We start from the raw sequence: 15,817 nt of genomic DNA on the forward strand, positions 1-15,817 counted from the left end.
CATGAAGCATTGTCTAATTGAAGTTAATTTCACTAGTCCGCCAAAAAAGAGTATGCTGTGTTATTTTAAGCAGATGATGGAAGTACTGTACAGTGTCTCATTTCTGTACAGTTTTAAGTTAGCACGGAACTGTTACATTTCATTTACAATAAATGCAGAAGTCAAAGTCTGTGAACAAGTATTTGACAGCAAAATAAATCATGAAATTATGTAGGCTGGTTCATAATTGAGTCTCTTCTTAATCTACCTTTTTAATAATAGACAAATGTGAAAACAGCGGCAGTGTCCTTTCCTCTATATGTTTAAACAACTATGACAAACTGTGAAAATAAAGGATTTTATATCTTTGCTAATGTTTGTGGTTTTAAACAGTTATTTTAGTTTAATCGGTTATCTTCTGTATTATTTTCAAACTTGTAAATACATTTAGAAAATAGCTTTGTGAATACAGTATATTAGCAGTTCAGTATGGTCAATAAGTCTCCAAGATTGGCTCTGCTCTTTTTAGTGTGAAATCTTTCAGTAGCATAAAAGATACTGTTGATTCACTGTTCAGCAGAATATACTGTAGGCGTAAAGTGATAGTTTTTAATGCAGTCTTCCCAAGTATAAATTGATGTTTTATGCTGAAGTCTTTGGTTTACTTTTAGACAAAACAATGAGGCCTCTTATATATTAAGTTTGAATTTTGGGAAGAACAGCAGGAATAAAATCAAGGGCTGGGAAATGATTGAATGAGCTTTACCTTTAAAAATATATTATTTGAATTTTTGTATTAGTTTACTGTGATTCTTTTATTGTCATTTTTCTAAACAGGTTTCAAATGAAACTATTGAAAGGGACTCAAATATGCAACACCTAATCTATTTTCCAAGGGAATTTTACCCTTGAATGGTGCTTTTTGACTGGTCAGGGTTATTTATTAAATTTTATATTTGAAAGTATTTGCGTAATTGTGTAAATTCTTTATATGAATCTGTTTAGTTCATTAATTGTAAACCTCATAATACTCAGTGATTGAATCTGAAATTTAGTAAAGTCATTCAAAATGTTCAAAGTTTAAACTGTGTGCATTTCACATATCTTTTAACAAGTGCCAGAGTAGTTGTATTAAATATTGTAGTTTAAGTATATTTGCACATCCCTGTGACAGCATGAATTTAGTTGTGTAAGTTTACATTTAAAAAGAAAAGAAAAAGAAAAAAAAAAAAAGCAAAAGAAACCTGGAATATGTTCCTGTATTTATTTCTTCAGGGGATGTGAGGCTAATTATCAGTAACTGAGCAGGTTTGCTTCTAGTTTACATAAGTAATTCCTACTATGGTAGATAAGATGCACTGCTGTCTCTCCAATTTACATATGCTATGAATTCAGCCTTTGGACTTGTATTGCGAGCCTCTGGTTGTATATCTTATTAGAGGTAGAACTCTTGCACGATTTTAACAGTGTTTCTAACTAAAAATTTGTATTTTTAAATAACTTTTATTTGTATGGTTGTTTTTCATGATTAATATTTGAACAGTTTGAATGACTTGACTGGGTGTCATGATCTTGCAATATAAACTGGTAACCTCACAACTGCACACTTCATCACCACATGAAGTAAATGAAGCTAGCTAAGCTGATGCTGTAACAATAACTTGCCGTTAAGAATTATTTTATAGCATGAATTTTAAAATATTTATTCAAATGATATTTTACTCTTGTATTCACTTTGGTTTTAGATTTGTGACATGAATATTTCAGTGCTGCTTTATTTTGTTCTGATGAATTTGTTTCTTGCTTGTAAATTGCTTTTTTTTATGGTATAAAGTCAATGGGAATTGCTGTTTGTAAATTAAAATGCTTCTAGAGCAAACCTCTGTGGTGTTGGTGTCTACATTTAGATATTAGTAGTGGACTTCAGGAAAAGGAGCTACAAAAAGTTGCAGCTTTATACATGTGTATCTACTAGGAATCAGAAAGTTTTAGAGACGAAGTATTCTTGAAGTTTCTCTCTTTTTGCCAGCCTAGCTTGTTTAGTTCTGAACAGATTAGCTTTTCAGTATTGCGCTGCAAAAGCTTATCCAGCAGAACAATGAAAAAACCAGCCTTGCAAACTGTCTGACGGCAAGCCAGAGGTAACTCATTTGGGTATGGAGGTGTATTTCCTTTCTAGAGCAATATTTTGCTGTGCCATATACAACAGTAGAGCTAATACTGTTCACATGTAGGATACGGCTCCTAACACGCAAGCTTGAATTTAACACGAGTAGCCAACAACTGATAGCTGTTTTCTGCTGATAGCCAAGCCTTAGCTTCTTTCATGTTAGCTGACTCCTTAAGTACCTTTATAACAAGGAACTTCTAGGAGTAATTAATACATCCAAAACCAAGTGTATGCTATCACTGATTTGCTGAGATAGACTTGTCTTTTCAGGGATGAGCTGAATCTTGAAGAAAGATAGCTGATGCTATTAGATTTTGTTTTAAATTTCCTAGCACTGTTCCCAACTTTCCATTGTGTGTGGGGTGTTTGCTAGTAAAGACTTTTGTTCTATAATAAAGCTGAATTAAATTTATACAAGCTATAAACTTAGCAGGCACCAAAGAGTGCATTAAGATTTTAAAAATATCTGTAGGTTTAACAGAATTATTCAGATATTCTTTGGCTTTAACACTTGGAAATTATTCAGGTTTTTCTCTAACTCCATTTTTCTCTAGCTATATTCTTGCTACATACGATCCTAACTTCATCCAGTTTTATCTAGGGATACACCACTGACCTTGAATAGTTCAGATTTGTTTGAAGCTGTAATCCATGGCAGTAATTACAGTGCCATAGTACAGTATGTATGGTTAAACTTCAACTTGCTTGTTTAAAATTTGCTCCTAATAACTTGGAGAAAAGGCTATTTCAGCTGAAATACCCGGCAAAATAATTGTATAGGGCAAAGTGACTTATTTCAATTGCACTAATTTTGTATAGACTGAAAAAAGTATTTTCTAAAACAATTTCAATTAATGCTGACAGACAAACACACAGCAAAAAGTAAGGCTATTGAAACTATTTAACGTTTCCTCATTTCAGTAGCAAACAGCACTTCTTGATCCAAATTAACGCAGCCTGCCTGAACTGCTTATCAGAACTACATTTGATTTTTTTTCTTCCTGAAAAATGGAAATTTCAGTAGAATAAATACTAAACACAATTATCATTAGTTATGTGTTTATTTTTGTGGGCACCCACCATCATTTACTTCAGATTTTATGCATAGATGTTCTTGTAATACAGAGTTATAGGATGTTGACTGGCACTGCTATACATCTCTTGCTGGAAGTTATCATTTGTGTAACTTAATCAGCAGAAGGAAAGATGTGACCATTCCCATGTGCAGCTGAAGTGAGGGTAGGATAAACAGCAGAATTAGGTAATATTAGATAGCAGCAGTAAAAATACTGACATATTTTCTCAAAACCTTTTAAGAGATGCAAATCTCTGTTGCCCTGAATGGAATGTTAACTCTGAAATTATTTACTGCTAATTTCAGTCAATTCATACTTGACTGCCCAGTGCAAGTGTTTATTTGATGCATTTTTATAGTTTGGTATTTATAATATTCTGAAATACTTCAACTTTTCTCAGCTGGTACATCTGAATTCAGTAATAAGAAAAGCAGAGTCTGAGATGGAATACTCATTGAAAGGGCACTGTAAAACCACTTAGCAAGTCAGAAGTCAGATGACAAATATTATGTAAAGAAGTTATATTAAGAAGGTGAAGAAGAGAATTTGATTTAGGTTACAAAAAAAGTTACATTCTTACATTTTTAAAAAAAAGTTATGACTTTTATGTACGTGCAGACATACTATTTAGACTTCTGTCATGCAAACTTCCTAAAAACAGCTTGAGGGGAAGCTATAATAGCCAATGACCATGACAGTTCACAGAATTTATTGCAATAATCATGCATGGCAAATGCAGCCTGATTCCACGGACAGTACGTTTTGTTACATCCATGAAATAGCACAGTCCGATTGCGTTGTGCGCAGATTTAGGAAAAATTTAAATCAAATATTCAATGTATTGAAATGTAGACAGTAACTTTCTATGAAGACTTTGGGAAATGTGACTATATGACTAATGACACATTGCAGTGATGTTTTTATAGTGATATTCTTCCAAGCAATTGGCCAATCTTTCAAAAACAAACAAACAAACTCAGCCCTCAATCTTATCTGTTTGGTTTTTTTTTTTCCTTTCTTCCCCTCTCTTCCCCCCCCCCCCCACCAGAAGGTGCTGGCTAATTGTTTAAAATATGTGCTATTACGGAAGGATAATTTAAGGAGCAGTACATTGCAGCAACTTGAAGTGGGAACTAAAAAAAATTTCAGTCTTTGCTTATGGTGCATGTCCTCTATGTAGGCAGCTGCTGAGTAATTCCATCCTTAGCAAGGTAATATTTCTATTCAGGATTTCAGAGAGTGCCCTGTTGTAATGCCCGAGGTTGTTCAGGCAGTGGACGTTATCTCTTTACAGTTCTTCAAGAATCACTTCGAAAATGCTAACCTAGAATGCTATAATTAGGATAAGAGTTAACTACCTTTAACTGTCAGGTGATGGAGCATTGGAACAGGTGCCCAGAGAGGCTGTGGAGTCTCCTGTCTTGGAGATGTTTGAAACCCATCTGGACATGGTTGTGGGCAACCTTCTCTTAGTGACACTGGTTGAGCAGGGGTTGGACCATTCTGTGATTCTGTATTTTTGGGAAAAGCTGTCTTTAATGTCCTGGTATAATGAGATAGGACAGATAGCAGGAGCTGATGCCAAAAGTTTTAGAGGAAACTATGAGTAGCTTAGCCGTACCTATAGGACAAACTCTAAGGAGTAAAGAGTAGCCTGTGTCTATGGAATGACTGGAGGTGCATATGAAATAACTTTTAATTTTTAGCAGCTCTTAAGAAAAAAAAAAAGGTGTAGGGAAATCCCTTTGTGCATTTGGCTTTGTATTTGACCTGTATTTTGGAGTTGTGAGCATCAGCATTCCTAAGCAGATCCTAAATCTATGGTTTGGGTTTGTTTGTTTTAATTTAGTTTCATAATTTATTTTAATTTAATTTACTTTAGAAAGAAAGTTCATCCATATTTAACTGGGACATCTGAAGATCTTCAAACTGCTTTGGATTTAATAGTTGTACATTAGTTGTTCACCCTATGATAAACAATTGTTGGAGACATAATGCAGTCTCTCAAAACTTCCTCTTAAGTAATCTCATTTAGTTTGTGTTCTCTCATGCTCTACACAAAACTTGTCTGATGCACTAGACAGCAATTCTGCATGTACAGAGCAGAACAGAATATCCCGAGTTGGAAAGGACCCATAGGAATCAGTGAGCCCAACCCCTGCTTCCACACAGCAGCACCTCAAACCCAAATCCTATGGCTGACAGCAGTGTCCAAATGCAACTTGAGCTCCGGTAGCTCTGGGCTGCGCTCACTGCCATGGGGAGCCTGTGCCATGCCCACCGACCTGTACTGCAGAACCTTTTCTAGCCCCCAGCATGACCCTCCCCGACACAGCTCCATGCTGTTCGCTCAGGCCCTGCTGCTGTCACCAGAGAGCAGAGTTATCTGTGAGGAGCTGTAGGCCACCATGAGGCAGAACGAACCCAAAGACCTCAGCTTGATGTCAGACTCTGCCATATCTCTATAGCCCTCCTTTGGATGTAGTTTTATGTCCTTCTTACATTGTGGCACCCACTCTTGCACTCGATGCTCAAGGTGAGCCCACACCATGCAGAGCACAGTGGGACAATACATGCTCTCACCCAGTGACAGTACTGCATCTGAATCACCCCAGAGGATGGGGGCCCATCGGGTTCCAGGGCACTGAAAGTTTACTTACTGTGCATTCATTTCTTGTGTCCAAATTATTTATAAAAACGTAAAAAGAAGTAGCCCTAAAACAGAGCCCAGTATCTATTTGCCAGCCTGATGGAACCCCATCTACTAAATCTCTTTGAGTTCAACCTCTCAGTCGATTAATTGCTCACTGATCGTACTGTGTACTTGTCTGCCTGTGCTGGACATTTTGTCCAGAAGGACAATGTGAGAAACAATATTGATAGCTTTGTTAAAATTTTAAAAAAACAAAAAACAAACAAACAAAAAAAACCCACAACAAAACAAACAAAAAAACAAAACAAAAACAAAAAACAACATCTACTGGCCTTCCTATCCCATCTTCTATCAAGATGGATGATCTTATTACAAAAGGCCTGTGACTACCAGAATCTTCTTTCTCACCCTTCATGGAAAATGGGACATTTGTCATCTTCCAGTCAACTGGGACCCTTCCAGATTCCCAAGGCCGTTGCAAAATAATTGAAACCGGTCTCACAGTGATATCAGCCAGCCCTTCCAGTACCCTGGGATGGATCCCATCAGCACCCTAGGGACTTAGCTGTTGCTCCATTTGGAGCACCAAATCTCTACCACATTCAGTCAGTTGGGAGCTCATACGTGGATATATTGCTACCAATCAAAAAAGCAGGTGCTTTCCTTGCAGTGATGTCTGCAGAGTGATCACCTGCTGGATATTGCCTTTGGAGAAACTGAATTAGAGAAAATGCATTTTTATTTTTCTGATGCATGGCCTGAATGACTGAAGGTTTCTGTACCATTTTTAAAGGAAGCATTCAGCACTGCAGGTTCTCCTCCAAACATGACAACGTTCCAATAAGCACAATAAGCCCTAGTTGACTCCCTTAGAAGAACACACTGCTGTATTTCATCAGATGTCTCCAGACCCATTTCTTAAACATGAACACAAAGTGTGACTTATGGCTCCTAAAGGCTGCAGCACAGCGGGCGACAGGCGAAGAACGGCTCCCTCTGGGGGCGGAGGCTCTGCTGCCCCGCCGCGACAAGCGCTTCCAGGCGTCCTTCGGCTGCTCGGCGGGGCGGGGCGGGGCGGACCTTCCCAGGAACCCCAGCAGCGGCACGCAAGGCCTGTCCCACCGAGTAGCCCGGATACCACCCCCCCCTCCGCTGCAACCCTGAGGCTCAACTCGTCCCAGGATCTGCCCGACCCGATGCGGTTTTTGTCAGCCGGAACAAACCGGGCCGAGCACCGCGCAGCAGCCCCGCGCTCCTACAAACGGCGCAGCGCCGCGCACCTGCGGGCACCGGCGGTCCTGCGCACTCGGCCGCTCGCTGGCGTGGCCCCGCCCCGCGGCACGCGGATTGGCGAGCGCTGCCGTGCGCAGCAGCGGTTGGTTGGTGCGCCCGTCAGTCCGGCGCGCCCCGTCCCCTCCCTCGGGCCCCCCCCCCTTCGCCGGCTCGGGCCTCGTTCTCAGTGGCTGTAGCGGGCGGGTTGCGGTTCTCTCCTGCTGCTGGGGCGCTGATATCGAGAAGGTTCGCGGGCGTCGCCCGGGGCCGCGGCCTCTGGGACAGGTGAGACGCGCCCGGGCCCCGCGTCCCGTACGGGACAGGTGTTGCGCGGCCGGGCCCTCCTCGCCGGCACGGGACGGCCGCGCCAGCCCCGCCCCGCCCCGCCGGGCTGCGCCCCCTCCGCCGCAGCGCACCTTTGTGCCCATCGCCGCCGCCGTCGTTCCCGTCCCCGCCTCGGGCGCGTGCAGCGGGCGGAGCTCAGCGGCCACGGGCCCGGCCGGAGCCCGAGCGCCGGGGGGGGGTGCGCGGCTGTCCGGCGTTCAGTGGGGGCGGCGCGGTCCCCGGGCGGGTGTGAGATGCGGGGCCCCGGAACTGCCCGCCGCCGCGGGACCTCTGCCCCGTGGGAGCGTCCCCGGGCTCCGCTGGAGCCGCGCTCGGGCTCGGAGGAGCCGTCGCTTCCTCCGCGTCCCCTCCGAAGCGGCGCCTCGGCGCCGGGCCGCGCACCTCCGCGGCGCGTCCTATCCTTGCCGCTTCACGTTGCCGCCCCTTCCAAGCACCGGGCGCAGGCGGCCTGTTGCGAGCCGTGCGGGAGCGGCCGCTGCGCGGACGGTTTGCTGACCGGTTGGGTTTTCAGGGCGTGGAAGCTGCGATAGAATGAGGTTGTTGCTTTGGGGCCCGGGGGTTCGGGAGGTGCTGTACTTTTCGAGACTCAGTATCTGTTGGCTGGATAATGGAAAGTGCAGACGTAAACCTTCTGGATTTGACTACATCCTCCACTGAGCTTCAGGACTACGTTTGAAAACTGTTTTCACGTAGTGCAGGTCATATTGTTCAGATACTTCTAAGGAGCCTTGGTTGCCTGAGATCTGTTGTCAGATCACTTCAAGTTATTTTTTGTTAAAACTTGAGCCACGCTGCAACAGGCTGCAGGGTGTCAAGACATTGGCGTTTGGTGGAGAAAGAGCTGCTGAAATGCTTGGCTACAGAAATGCAGCGTGTCCCCGGTCTGTAGTTCTGTGGATGTGAAAATGGAGTGCAGTTACTCTCATCTTTTTTTGAGAAAGCATTAAATCTGGATTTGTCTGTGTTGGCATCTGGAAAGATATTCCCTCCTGTACCTAACAGATGCTTTTAAATTCTGGTTCATTTTTGTGTTGGGATGCTCATGTTATTCCTTGTAATGATTTATTGTATGATTTGTACTTCTTTGTCAGTTTTCTTTGTTTTCTGTCCTGCATGATAGCATCAGTTTAGAAGAGAAATATTAGAAAACTGTATTTTTATGAAGTTGTTCATTCACCCACTTAGTTTTCTGTATGTACTTTGCTTTCTGGCCATATAAACATTATTTCTAGGTCCTCAGTGCTCTTTGTAATCAATGTTGTACGTGTCTACAAAAGTGTATTTAAAAGCATTAATGGAGGAAAGCTTTAGAAAATGGAGGAGAGTTTCAGTTATCACGCATACAAATATAAACAAATTTAAAATGAGCTTGCATAGGAAGCACAGCTTTTGTCAATCTAAAAGTCTAAGAAACTTATTTTTAAAAATATATTTTTAAAGTTTTTAAAAATCTTACTTTTTAAAAATCCATTAGTGACCATGTCAGTTATGTTTTCTGTTCTGTCATTTTTTTCTGTAGTGACCAATGCCAAAGGCAAAAAAGAGGTCAGAGAACTGGAGCTAAAGCTTCTCTTTTTCAACGACTACAAAACGTGTTTTGCTTTTCTTTCAATTCAAACTTCAGTTTTCAATGGCGTTTGTCTTTGTAAAGCTCTCATTCAACAGACTTTATCTCTTGTTTAAGCAGGGGTTCTCTGAGTTCACATGGGCCTACTGCAAAGCTTGCCCATGTCTCTGCGCCTGGATGGCATCTCTTCCTTCTCTTCTGTCAGCTGCACCAGTTGGTTTGCTGCTGTCAGCAAACTTGCTGTTGGTGCACTTAATTCCACAATTATTGTGGCTAACAAACCTAGTTCTCTCATCTTGTCCTCTTGCATCTGAACTGTCTTATTTTCTGTCACTGAAAGCCTAACTTTAATTTGATCTTTAGGTCGCGTTTATTCATCATAAATATTCTTTTCTGAGCGATATGCTAGATGTGCAAGAAAGTTCTTTTATTTCAATAAACTAACGTTTGGTTTAATGTTACTGTAATATCTTTAGGTTTATCTTATGAAATGTCATCTTCAAGTAACGGAGAATGAGTAACAGGTTTAGGTGTTTTGTACGCTGACTTGTGTTTCCAGATTTTTAAATGTTGAATTAGAAAACCCTGCAACTGATATGTGAATGTAGACTTCATTTTTGTGCTTAGCGAAGCATAGCTGATCCTTCATCAAAGAAATAAAGACAGCATATTAAAATATGCTGTTTCCAATTATTTTCTTTTATGACTAACATCTTTTTATTCAATAAGCAGTAGTAAGTCAGAAATTCAGTATCCCATCTCTTAAATAAGCATAAATATATTTAACTAAGAAAATAAACTACGTTAAGTACTAAAAATCTGTATTTTTCTCCAAAAAAAAAATATTTAGATACTTTCTGAAGGAACATATTAAACCAAAGAAATTGAGAAGATGGGAACTTTGTGGAAGCTTTCCTAGTTCCTTTAGCAGACGGTATGAAATGTAAGGATTTTGATATATTCTACGCTTGTCTATGGCATGATTTGAGGTGAGTTAATTTTTATAGCTTTGGTGGTGGTAGTTGTTTTTGTCACTCCTTCATATATTTAATGCTGAATGTTTCTTTTGCTAACAAGCTTTTCATCAAATATAGTAAATACCTGGATTATTTTTTAAATGATTTTTGTTGTTTTTGTTGTGTGAAATGTGCTTTGTCGTGAACAAATATTGGTCTCAAGATGAAAAGATGACATAGAAGTCTCCTTTAGTATTCTGAATATCAATGATAATTTTCAATAATAAATTATTTTCTTCCCTGCATTTGTTTGCTGACATAATGTGTGTCACATATATCTGTTCTTGATAAAATCTGTCTGCCTAACTGGTGTCTGCACCTTAAATAGCAAGTGACCTTTGGCTATTAACAGTGTGAAGGTGGAGAAACAATTATTTCTGCCTAGCTGAAGTGTTCTATCATGCTAGCATTTGTGGAGAGCACGGCGTTTGCAAAAACAACTTTTTCAGATGTATCAAAATTTTATTTGGAAAGTTGGTATTTGGAGACATTCAGAGTGAAAGAAACAAATTGAATAGACTGTGTCCCCAAAAAGCAAGTAAACAAAACTGCCAGGGTCTAATTTGATTGACAAAGATGAGATGGAATGAGAGTATGCATTACGTTTCTTTTTGGTTGAAATACTTCAGTGGATACTGACTCATTTGTAACTTGGTGCTTTGATTCTTCTGTGATTCAGGATATTTGGCTTAGGCAGAGAGTTCTTGCTCTGTGTTTATTAGAAGCACAGATAAGTTCTGAGTGTGAGATGAGAAAAGTACCTTTCAAGCAAAGGATTGCTTTCTGTGATGCTAGTATGAACTGCATGTGTTCAATGTCATCAAGGTGAGTTACCAGAAGAGTATTTTATCAGGTTTGCTGCTGGTCTTGTTTGCTAAAAGGGCTGTTCTTAATTTGCCAGTATAAAAAATAAGAATTATTGATTGTATTTTGCCATTCTGCTATGTTTAGTTAAGTCTTGAGGGAACCAAAATGAGATGGTGTTTACTAATAACTATAGCCATGTCTGATTGGAAGTTTTACTGACTGATGGTGTGAGCAAGAGTTGCAGGTATTTATTTGGAGAATAATTAGTTATGAAATCCTTAATGTTGCTTCTCATCAGTGATGTCACCTTCATTTTTGAGTTTTGGAATTTGTCACGCCTTAGTCAAACTAGACATGGAATTAGCCACCAGAACGATTTGAAGCTGGGAGGATGTTTCCTGAAAAATCCAATGAAAATACCCTGGACATGTTTCAGGTTGGAAATCCACATTTCAAGAAGAAGTGAGTTATATAATAATATTGCCATAATTCTGTTTTCTGGTAATTTGCAGGAATGTCATGCTTATAAACAAGATAAAACTACTCTATGGTCAGAGGTATTGAATCTGAACAGTGGCCTACTGAAGATGTGCAGCAAAATGGGTTGAATGAGTGCAGATCTACTTTATTCTGTAAGTATTCATCAGTGATTAGAATGTGTATTTTACTGTTTTTATTTGTTTGAGTTGTCTTTCAGTGCTCTTTTGCTGAAGGAACTTAGAGTTGTGACAGTAATTATTGCAGTAATATTGCAGATGTTTCTTTTTCTGTGACTGCTTTTTTGAGACTTACATGAATTTGTAACTCTCTCAAACATATATCTTGTTGTAAGTTAGCAGACTTGTTTGTGTAGTACTGGCTTTTGTGAGAAGACTTACTTTTCCCACAGAGAAAACTGCAGCTCTATTTTGATCTGGATCATGATGGTATCAGATTCTCAGAATAGACATTTATTCTTTATTCTTTGTTGAGGATATGTATTATTTTTGTAGCTAGCATTGTTAAGCTGATAAATATTTGTCACGTTTTTACCTTCAGTGTTACACAGCAGTGCTTACTCTCTCTTTTTTTCCCCCTCTTTCTATCTAATAATTTTCATTTGCTTACCATTTGCTAAGATGGTGGTCATATATTTTTTTTAACTCAAGTAATTATCAGTTAACCACAACAAACAGTTATTCTACGTTATAAATGTTTATTTTATTTTTTTCAGGTGTCAGTAGACAACCTCCGTGAGCTGCTTTTGTAAGGGTGACTCCTGCAGAATATCAGCTGCATGTTGTTTGTATTAAGATAAAGCAATTTAATTCCACAGCTGCATTTCTGGAAGTAGCCAGAATATATGTAGGAATATGGTGTTCTTTCACTGTTCTGGGAAAGTGGGACCAGCAGTTCACAGTCATTCCTTATAGAGTGTCAATAGGAGGCTGAACTGGAGATTCTGATTTGATGGCCTTCTTGGTCTGATATATGTATTACAGTCAAGTTGCTTTCACACAGTCATCTGTGGGAATGAGTATTGCTTCCAGACTCATCAGTTTTAAACCAGTCATTTGAGAGGCATGAGATAGCTTTCTCTGCTAGTGTTAGCATCTATGTCTAGAGGAAGCCTAAGACAACTGGAGTGAGTAATGTTCTTGAGCATTGTCTTGGCTGATTGCAATATCACCCTCAGTGACTGTCAGCTTCTTTTGGTATAGATTTTGTCTGTTACACCTTGTTGGAAGCAGAACCCGCGCTCACTGTGACCCTATGCACTGTGACCAGTAGTAATCTCTGAATTCCTCCTGTGTGTATATCTTTTCCTGAGTTCTTTGTTTCAGGAACATCATAGTTACGGTTGCCTTCTGGATCACGTTAACTGAAATAAGTAGACATTTACGCTATCTAAGGTCTTTTTTTGTACTTGAATGGTCCCAAAATAATGAATATCTCTATCCCTCAGTTTTGATTGAGGCATAGAAGTCTTCTCTAGATTTACATTGGTATTTCTAACAAATAAATTGTCTCTAAGGCATCTAATTTATTTCTTGTGCAGTGAGTTTGCTGATTCTGTTTGCTCTTGCTTCCTCTTTCCCCCACCAAAAGTGAAAGTTTCTCTAATTAAACTATAGTCGCTTTTGTCCATATATTCACAACAGGCATCACTGAGTAGTCAAAAGTTTATTGCTCAGCAGTTTTCTAGTTATCACCCCGAAGGATTCAAATCTAAAGATCTGGTTAATTCCATATAGCAATCGTCGTCTTTTCCATTAAATGAAGAGTCATCAAAGCATTTGCTTCATTTCCCCCAATTTCTTTCTCCCTGTTTTTTCTTGAGAAATGAAGTTGTGGTATTTTTCAGAAGTTGGAAGTGTTTGTGCCACACTGTAATGATCATGGATTCTGTGATTTTCATGTGGTCTTTGTGTCTATTGATTTGTACAGTTAGCTATTCCCTGATGGTTGTGGGTTTTGTTTGTTGTTGTACTGTGCTTTCACACAAGCACATTTGTTCCTTTGTCAATGTTGAAGGCTCTTCAGTAGCAGAAGTTGTTTTACCAAAGTCATGACCACTCATCATTAGTTCATTAGAAAAAATGGGTGGGATAGAAAAGGGAATTTGTTTCCCCTGTTTGTTGTTGTTGGTAGGTTGTGTTTTTTTTTTTTTTGGTCATTACTGTTTTTTGTTGAACTGTTCTGTTACTGTGAAAGTGCTGGGCTGCACTAAGAAGAACAATGCCAACAGACTGTTGGATATGATCCATCTCCTGTACTCAGTACCTGATTACGTAATATCTGGAGTGCTGTTCAGTGCTGGGCTCCATAGTTCAAGAAAGTTATGGACGTACTGGAATGAGTCCAGCAGGGGGCCATGAGGATGGTTAAGGACACTGAAACATCCTTCATGTAATGAGAGACTGAAAGCTGCCTATTGTGGAAAAGAGCAGGCTCATGGGAAATGCTACCAATGTATAGAGGCACCTGGTGAGAGGATGTGAAGAGGATAGAGGCAAACTTTTTTCAGTGCTACTCAGTGAATGGAAGAGAGATAATGACCACAGAACAAAACCAGGAAATGTCATCTAAGCATGAGATTTGCTTTGAGAATGGTCAAGCACTGGAAGAGATTGCCCAGAAATACTGCAGAATGGTGGCAATCAAAACTCATCTGAACTTTCTAGAGCACCTTGCCCTTCTTGAGCAGATGGATTGAACTGTTTCAGCCTCACCGATTCTGTAAAAAGATGGGTGTTAAAGTTATGGATGTTACAGAGTCTCTGAGAGACAGTAGGATTTCTGAATTAACTTTCTGCTGGTGAAGCAGTGAACAAACATGACAACAGTTTTGGTAAATAACTCTTAATGCTAATGAAGGAATATTTATCCATTCCTATGTGGATGTTTTGATTACTGGAGTATAGATTACCACTACTGCTTTGCCTGATTTAGTCACTAGTTGCTACGCTTTACATATCTCTTCCAAAACGCTTGCTCTTTCATCAAAACAGTACTGCAAAATTAACACCTATGATGTTAGTTTGGAATGTTGGAAAATGTGAACAATTAAAGTATTGTCCAGACCTGGGTACCTTAATTGGGACACAGCACAGTTAAGCACTGCCTAGCATTGTCTTTTTTACTGATTTCACATCAACCAAGTTATGACACTTTTTCTCCATTTTTCCAAAGGACCCTGAAAAATAGATTTTCTGAGTGATTGTGCATAAGAGAAGAACCTAAAAGAACTCATTTCCATTTTAATTTCTTAAGCATGTGCATTTGTTTTTAGTAGATTTTCTCAGTTGTGATTCTGTACTAAAACAAAAAAAATGAAGACCTTTTGAAAATAGGCCTTTTAATAAGTTAAGAATCACTGCTGCCTAGTGGAACATTGCAAACACTGAAGTGTTCTAAAACAAATCAGTTTTGGAGAGAATAAGTCTATTTTATGGTTGACACAGAATGAGACATTCTAAGTAGTAGCAAAGGATGCTGGATTTTTTTTTGGGGGGGGGGGAAGGCGGGATGTGGGGTGCAGAAGTAGCTTGGAGTTATTTTCTTAATTTAAGAAATGCAACTTCTTGTTTCCAGTGGGAGGCAGAACATGCGCGATACTCCTGCTGTCTTCTAACATTTCAACGCAAAACCATCTTATTATTTATAGGGCACTTGGAAACTGCAAAGGCTGTTCTGCTTTTGTGGAAAATACTGCAACTACTAGTCCTTGCTCTAATATAGTGTTTACTGCTTCATGGTATGTTAATGCTGGTTAGTGTGGCAGGCTAGATGTCAACTACTTTTGTTGGGAAATTTAAACATAGTGCAATGTTTAACTAGAAATTACTGCTTGAGAGTTTTTCAGTGACAATGAAAAGGGTTTTACAGGGCATATCATAAAAAACAAACTGAGCTTTGAATGTTGTTTCTAATCTACTGTTAGATATAATTCAAATCAACTGTGTACATTCATAAAACCCAAGTAGTTTGAGACCTGGAATTTGAAGTTATTTCTTAAAACTCACTACAATAGCTACTGGCATTTGGAATATTTGTCCTTCTTTCTTCATGACAGAACTTAAAGTACACATGCACCAGAGAAGTGGAAATAGGAGAAATCAAACAATTTTAGTAGGAGAAATCTGTTTCTACATGAGTTAGACTTGATTCTTTGGCAACTTTTGTCATCAGATGATGCTTTTCAGTTTGCTTGCTCAGGAATAGTGCATGTTATCGAAAACTCTTCATTTACCTTTCAGTTTGCAGTCTCCTCAATGACAGGATTCACACATAGTTAACCCAGAGAATGTTAAAAATATTTATATATTTTTATGTTCCTATTTCAATTTGTTGTAGATTGACAAGGCTAATGAGATGCAATTTCCTTATTAATCCTGCTCAATCTGGTGGTATAACAGTGAATGCTTTAAATTCCTGTACTGAACTTTGAAA

General features: G+C 39.4%; 1 protein-coding gene across 11 annotated transcripts in view; it reads left to right on the top strand.

Annotated features, from left to right (window-relative positions):
* The first annotated feature begins 6,901 nt into the window (after window positions 1–6,901).
* RALGPS1 (Ral GEF with PH domain and SH3 binding motif 1) overlaps window positions 6,902–15,817 on the top strand; it is a 92,832-nt gene continuing 83,916 nt past the window's right edge. For 4 of the 11 annotated variants that reach the window (XR_016458789.1, XR_016458791.1, XR_016458790.1 and 1 more), the window contains exons 1-3: window positions 6,902–7,435; window positions 9,913–10,051; window positions 11,398–11,517. The gene's annotated coding sequence lies outside the window, so the exon portion shown is untranslated. The remainder of the gene's footprint in view (window positions 7,436–9,912; window positions 10,052–11,397; window positions 11,518–15,817) is intronic. The other 7 variants (XR_016458788.1, XM_031602027.2, XM_090121175.1 and 4 more) reach the window with 2 other exon arrangements.

Source organism: Phasianus colchicus, chromosome 19 (genome assembly GCF_987193195.1).
Source record: "Phasianus colchicus chromosome 19, bPhaCol1.hap1.1, whole genome shotgun sequence".
Lineage (NCBI taxonomy): Eukaryota > Metazoa > Chordata > Aves > Galliformes > Phasianidae > Phasianus > Phasianus colchicus.